The sequence below is a fragment of the Centropristis striata genome, chromosome 5, assembly GCF_030273125.1.
Source record: "Centropristis striata isolate RG_2023a ecotype Rhode Island chromosome 5, C.striata_1.0, whole genome shotgun sequence".
In the NCBI taxonomy this organism is placed as follows: Eukaryota; Metazoa; Chordata; class Actinopteri; order Perciformes; family Serranidae; genus Centropristis; species Centropristis striata.
Window position 1 is genome coordinate 22115646 of NC_081521.1, and position 7824 is coordinate 22123469.

Sequence of the window (7824 nt, forward strand, 5' to 3'; positions counted from 1 at the left end):
AACAAGTTTTGATTGAATTTAATTTCAGTCAAACAGTTTAATCGCAATATATTGTCGCAATATTATCGCAAAATGCTTAAAATCGCAATAATATCGTATCATGACAAAAAGGAGCAAGAGACAAAAAAAATAGGCAATGTATTGAAAACTGCATTTAAACTCAAACAGGCTGTTCATTATGTCTACTGATCAATATCTCTTACTGATATTGTGGAAAACAACATAATTACATGATAATCAACAAAGCTTGTCAGGTCAAGTAAAAGTATATTTCATAACTTTCCTACCAAGTTATGTCCGGTGACATTATAAAAGCTATGTTTGTTCTGTGTAAACTTAACAAAGAAGTTCTGTATCCCAATATAATCAGCGATTGTCATATATTTAAAACAGCAACCAATCATATTTCGTGGGATAATGTACAAATTCCTATTAATCACTTTTTTGGAGGAAATCAAATGAAAACCACGCATGAGAACACAGTATATGTATATAACAAGGTTTATGTCTGAAAGAAGCTTATGAAACAAATGTGTTGTGATGAAATTTTTATCTTAATCTTGCCTTTTTTTCTCCCTTCCTCCACAGTCTCATTGACATCGTTGCTTCTAAAGGAACTGAGGCCAGTCACTACACCAGAACATTGTGTCCATTCACCAATGAGACTCCCAACAAAACTTAACACCAGGTTTGACCTTTAGTAAAAAAATAAAATAAAATAAATAAAAAAAGATAATAATACTCCAGAGCTTCTCCTATCACCACAAGAAGTGAAAGACCCTCAGCAGACACTTGTGAGAACTCTGAGAAGTCTCCAGTGAGCAGCATGGTACACCATCGGCATTGAATCTTCACCACAGCCAAATTCGTGGACACATCATAGGACAAAATCCCTGTGAGGAATATTTATCAACCGGGCAGTGGAATATTCATTGAAGTACATTACTTTTTTCTGTTGTCCTTGTTATCCAACATCAAGTCTGTAGGGGACAGCTCCTTGAAGATTTTTCTTACCTTTGTGGCTTGATTTGTCAGAAGGTCTTTCAGAAGTCAGCCCCTTCATCTTCTTTACTGTCCCTGCTGTGAAGCTGTCCAGGGTTATATTCCAGCCAAGTTTCTTTAATGACAGTTCGTTGCTAAAGAGTCGGGACTTTACAGAGGTCAAGCCGGGCCTGCATTGGATTCTTTTTCTCATTTGGCTGGCTGAAACTTTAACACCACCAAAATCTCTGCATACACACTTAGACGCGGGACGGGACGTTGTGAAAAAGCATGAAAGTCTACCGGAGACGACAGAGACGGGTTGACTATCTTTACTCAATGACAAAAGGTTGTGACGGAAACGTGGACACTTTGGACAACTCAGCTTATAACTTATGTTTTTTATGTGGTGCCAACATAGACTAGAAAAGTAGTTTTTGTCAATGAACCTCACACATCTTGTACACACCACCGGGAGCATTTAGCAGATGTGGACCCCTGGCTCATTTTAATGGTCTGTGTGTGTGTGTGTGTGTGTGTGTGTGGGCATGTTAGCATCTCTCCGTGTGTGTGTGTGTGTGTGTGCGAGTATGTGTGTGCGCATTCAGAGATACACTGTGAAATAAGTCATATTCAATGAATTATTCATTCTCCTGTATATTTTTGGGACACGCCCAGACCAGAGCTCACCATCTGGCAGGAGAAGCATTTGTGATTTTACAGATGTTGGATCTCATTTGAATCTTCACAGATGAATCCTGGTTTTTGCCTTTTCTTTTCTTTCATGTCTTTCTTTAGTACATAGAGATATTTATATGGGGGGAAATATTATTGAAACTGGGGACAGATCTGCAGTATGTCACACAAGTTAAATTCTGTAATTAAAATCAATTCATGCGTGATTAAATGTGTTCAGAATCCTTGTCTAAATTGACTATATTTTGATATGAAATGTTTTTGGCCAGCTGGACGTGCTATTTGCTGACTTCAGATGCTTGATATATATTTGGAAATTATGTATATATATATATATATATATATATATATATATATATATATATATATATATATATATATATATATATATATATATACATATATATATTCAAATAATGTATTTTATGTTCTGTGGGTCTCATTCCAAATGGTGGTGAGGAAAAAGGAGGCGCACAAGAGGCATTCTTCTGAGAGAAGTACAAGGGATGGGCACAATAACGAGAACACCAGTGACCAATGAAACACAGTCCAAATACCACAACATAATAAGAAGCTTATTACATTTTAGTATTTGGATGAATGAGGAATTTGGATGAAAGTCCCAAAAAATAACCTCAACAGTGTTTGTTGCATCGTGATTGCAATAGATTGCATAATATTATTCAGGTGTTCCCGTTAATGTTTCTACACCCTGTTTTTTCACTTCTTTATACTAAAAAATCCTGTACATCTCCATCTTAATGTATGCATTTGAGGATATAAAGAGAGCATCCGCTCCCGTGAGCTGTGGAGTGTGTATTTGGTGTGTGTGTGTGTGTGAGTGTTTTCCAGGTCAACAGTCGTCTGTGTAGTGAGAAAATACCAATTTCCACCTGATCCCATACCTTTGATTTCACGCTGCCTTTATTTATTGCTTCTTTGGTTTGCACTCACCGTAAATAAATTGCCGCTTTGATTTGAGTCACTGTCAATGCAGAAATCGCTGCTGCAGTCTTACTCAGCAGGGCAGCTCTTGATTTTAGTAGAAATTTAAATAAGGACAGAAATAACAAATATCCAGACCTCTACTTGTGAAGTGGTCTAAAAATGTCAGCATCTGACAGTGGGTGGGCTTTTATACCAGCATGTATCATCAAACTATGTTTTGCAAGTTCCAGCACTGAGCCGCTGACTCTCAAGCTCTGGTGCACCGTGGTGCAGGGACTATCTAGGGCCCCAAGCTGAGGGAGTGTCCTTAAATTGTCAGCACTATAAATGCCTTTTGTGGTCCACAAATGTCTATATATAAATATTTTATACTTTTATTTCACTCTGTCCTTGTTTAGAAAGAGGCTTTACTTGAAAACTACAATACTGCAGGCCAATTATTTCCCAAACAGGGACACAGCAACAGTAACAGAGACAAACAGAAACAATAAAAATGGAGAGAGTTTTCTTGTGAAGACTAAAATTAACTTGGGGAACACTTCCAATTAAGCCCATGTGTATGATGTATTATAATGTAGTGCAGGACTATTGCATTATGAATTATAACAGCAGCATATTTCAAAAGTTCCCACATGCCTTCATGTAAAGGATAATCCATAATGTGGTGTGTGGTTAGTGAAGAATAACGCACAGTATGAAGTGCATTATTTCCAAAAAATATACTGTATAGTAATTGGGCTATTTTAGGGGAAAACTTATAATATTCTTTATTTATAGAGCACTTTTCAAAACACATGTTACAAAGTGCTTTACAAAGACAAGTTAAATATAGACAAAAAACAACAAATAAAAGTGATTAGAAAATAACATCATTCTGTTCAATTTAAAGACAGTTCAAGGGAAGTTAAAGTTCAGGTAAAATCAGGAAAGGCTCTCTGATAAAAGTATGTTTTAAGAAGAGACTTAAAAGAGATCACTGACTCACCTGACCTGATTTCCTCAGGCAGGTTGTTCCAGAGCCTCGGGCCCTGACTGCGAATGATCTGTCCCCCTTTAGTTCTCAGCCGGGCCTCTGGAACAGTCAGGAGACCTCTGCCTGAGGATCTCAAAGTGGTGTGTAAGGTGTTAAGAGGTCAGAGATGTAGCAGGCCATGAAGGGCCTTAAAAGTAATCAGTAAAATACATTCTAAACATACTGGGAGCCGGTGTAAGAACACTAAAACAGGATGTTTCTTGGTTCTCGTTAAAAACCTGGCAGCTGAAATCTGGACCACCAGAATCTTGGCTGTAAGCAATGAGTAAAAAGTGATGAGGGTGCTACCTCAGACCTGTACATCTTCATAAAAATAATGCACACCCTTGCCATTAAATAATATGTGATATTTTCTGTTCCAAAATTTCCTGGCAAGTTTTTCTTTTGTTGAAAAAAACAACAAACAAACACTTTAATTAATTAATCCTAATTAATGTGCTAAGACAGCATAGCCTTGAGTCTTTTACTCAGAGTGCAGCAGACCAGGTGACCATGCACAAATCAGCAATTAGTCTACTTGGAAACATACAATTCACCATTTATTGAGAGTACATTTCAGATAGTAAACTTTTTTTTACTTTGCTCAAAATTACCATGAAACTTTTCCACAGAACTGTCTCTTCTCTGCATTTGATGCCAACTTTCAGAGTTCTTTCCACAAATCTTTTGAAAGGGAAATAAAGGACCCATGAAATAACCATTATTGATTTAGAGTAGTCTTCTACTTTCTAGAATATCTGTTCAACACGTTAGAAATAGGCAATATTTGCTGTAAGAAAAGGTGAATATGTAATGTCCAACATGCAGTATCATCAAGAATATTGTTTGCTCCAGTTGGCTGTAGAAACTCTGAGACGTGTGGTTTCTCTGCTGCCGAGCCAGTGTTCCCACTCAACTCCCACTCAGTCAGAGATGTTCTTTCAACGAGGCCCTGCTGCTGCTCCCTTCCATTTTGAATGTCTGTCTTGCTGTCTCAGGGTTTTGAATGTGGGCTGCTGTCAGGATCAACAAATGGTACGAAGGTGGTGTGAGCTGAAAAAGCTGAGCTGTCGTGACAATGTTATGGCAATCTACAACCACACTTCGTCTGCACCGATTGCAGGAAGAACCAAAATGTTCATCAGACCTTATTATCATTAATGTCAATTCAGTGATATAGCATGAGCAATTGTGATACTTGATACTTAATTTTTATGATCATTTATGACCTTTGTAGAAAGCATGCGTCATAATGTGGTAAAATATATAGGTATCAGACATTGTAGATATGGGTTTCATGTATTTTTTTTTTAAACGAAATGATTTACCTACACAGATTATGCCCAGAGTACTAATGGAGAAAATATGATAATGATCGCCAATTAGCATTAAGAATGTGCCCAGTAATTGGTGAATAAAAGATGTGTGGATATGTATTTGAGTTGTGGATAGATAGATAGACATACATACAGTAAATGGTAGTGTAGGAGCAGAACAAGGTCTAAAAGTCAACGTGTCTGTATGAGAACTTTTATTTCCTAGCTTCACGCCTTCTCAAGTTTGATTAAGAAGCTTCAGTTTGGGTCAGTGTAGATCACATAGCAACAACCATCATGCAACACCTAAAACACCCCATCGGTTCGGGGTCTTACAGGCTGCTTTTCTGTTTTCACAAAAATGTAATTGTGTCTGCCCCTGTGAGATATCTTTCCCCTCTTCAATAAAAACCATCAGGTGCAGGATGGACAGAACTGTAGGCCTCTGTCACTGTATGTATATCTGTTCTGCCACTGAGTTCTCCACAGCCACAATGGATCCCTGGCCGAGCCTAATGAGACACAAACACACCCCAGAGGCTCAGACCGGCTTGCTAAACACAGCGTTGTCGAACAGCGCCGCAGTGTAGCAAATTAGCATTTATGCCCACATAAAAATCCATTTACTGATCCATTAGCTTAGCATAGTGCTAATGAGTTGCCGGTGATGACTCGCAAGGGACTTTGGTTAGCGAGCGAATCGTCATTAAAGGTAGACACTTACAGGGCTACTAACAGCTCCATACATGTATAGAGTATATATATGTATATATATATATATATATATATATATATATATAGCCTGGGCTGTTGCCTTGTTTTTTTTATTACATTTTCTTTCATCTCTTCTCAAAATGCTGCCCAGACACCTGCATGTTTGCCTCGTGGGAAATGGAAGTACCGCTGTCACATGAAATCTGTTGTACCATCCCTCAAACTAACAATGAGGAGGTGGCTGCACTCAACAATTACAACCTGTCCCAGATAAGCAGAGCAGCACTGGCTGCAGAAAACACTTCATCCATGGTAAGTGAAAAGTAGAATACAATCAAAGGTATCAATGGACTGAGCCCTAAGCAGCAGCTCCGTATCGACCGAAGGGATTTCTGGAGAGATTTCTGACTTTTATTTTCTTGGCCCCTTTGCTCTCCATTATTAAAACAGACACTTCAATGTCAAATTGAGACCTGCTTAGGTGGAGGTATGTGCAGTGCGGCACCACGCTGTACCCACTTGACACCGATGAATGTGAAGAGCAGACATGCAGTTGAATTAAATGTCATTCACACCACTGAGTGATTTCCTATGAGAAGGGGAAGCAAGCAGAACGGTATCAGCGTTATCTGAAACGGTTTCCTGGTTGCCATAGCCTCTCTAAGTCCAAGGCCTTCACTGAAGGGGGGTCAGCCCCGGGGGGGGGGGGGGGGGGGGGGGGGGGGGGGGGGGGGGGTGATGAAGGTATAAAATGGTCGTTTTGCTAGAGCAACACAAGCTAATTTATCATTCTCCAGGGGTCAGGCGACGCTCCCTTGGTTGTGAATTTTAATGTTGTTTTTTATGGGTCTTAATAAACTCTATTTTGCTGCGAGCGTTTATGCAGAAGAGCACAACATCCTTCACTCGGCTCATTTAGTGAGTCAAGGAGAGAGGGGCCGGAGCCAAATTTAACCAATAGAGTCATCATTTTCTACCACTAATAGGACACAGTGAGGTGAGATATTGAAGGTATTGGAAAAGTTATAGGAGTCATTCACATGTTTTCTGGAGATCCAGCTGTCAGATCATGCATTGCTGGATAAAAGTGTCAATCAGCAATGTCACGGCTAGCATTATTGTATCAGAATTAGGTTTAATCTGTTGCACTATCACACAAATGTTATTATTGTTTTTAAACATGGCAGCGGCATAGGGGTCTATGGATGAAAACGTCAGTAAGTCTCCACCACTTTGCTCCAGACTGAACATTTCAACAGTTACTGGATGGACAGCAAGCAGTATAAACTAGAAATATAAGAAAGGTATTAACAATTAAACAAGTAAAACATATTTTTTTAAAGTATGAACAATTTACAATTTAGACACGTTGAAATGTAAAAAGCATTTGAACAAATAGTAAAATAAACTTAACTTTTCTGCAGTTTTTAAACTGTCAAAGGATAATGTCTAACATAGCAGTGATAGGGATTAGGATCAAGTTTTCTTTTTAAGTTTTTTCTTTTTTATGACATGCTGTGCTATTAACATATGACCAAAAGGGATTCCATGTCCATTCAAATGTGTTAGCAGAACCAGACAGGGTCAACCTCATTTTTTGCAGTTTAAGGAAAAAAAACAAAACCCACTTGTTCAATCTAGCTTGCATGAGTAGTTGGAACTGAAGATTTCCAATTCAGCAGAATTAGTCTCCTTGCCAGTAGAGTTGTAAATTCTACCATGTCCCTATTAGCAGAAGAAAGGTTAAACTGAAGGGGCAACACACCAAATAGAGCAGTAAGTACATTAGGGACAGGACTCCCCCCAGTTACCTTAGATAATGTGTGGAAAACCTCAGACCAAAATCTGTTCAAAGAGAGACAGGATTTAATTTTGAGATCATTTACATTGCTAATATAAAAATGTCTTACCTGGAAGGAAAATAATTGGTTTCAGTGTAGCTGCCAAATAGCTGATAGTAAATATGTCTAAGTGCCGGGCCGTCCCGTCGACCATCATGAAAAAGCAAAGTCAGGGGTTACATTTTGCCATTGACCTGTTTACGCACCAGGAAATGTCATTGTGATGAGAGTATGGATCTCTGCACGGACCTACTGACTTGTTTATCGAATTTTAAAAGGTTGAGTGGCACCATTTAACACCGGGGTCAGTTCATCA

At 38.7% G+C, this 7824-nt stretch overlaps 1 protein-coding gene across 1 annotated transcript in view; it reads left to right on the forward strand.

Annotated features, from left to right (window-relative positions):
* The window catches only part of tafa5l (TAFA chemokine like family member 5, like), a 68378-nt gene extending 66490 nt beyond the window's left edge, over nucleotides 1-1888 (forward strand). The window contains exon 5 of the mRNA XM_059333558.1: nucleotides 589-1888. The gene's annotated coding sequence lies outside the window, so the exon portion shown is untranslated. The remainder of the gene's footprint in view (nucleotides 1-588) is intronic.
* The last annotated feature ends 5936 nt before the right edge of the window (nucleotides 1889-7824 follow it).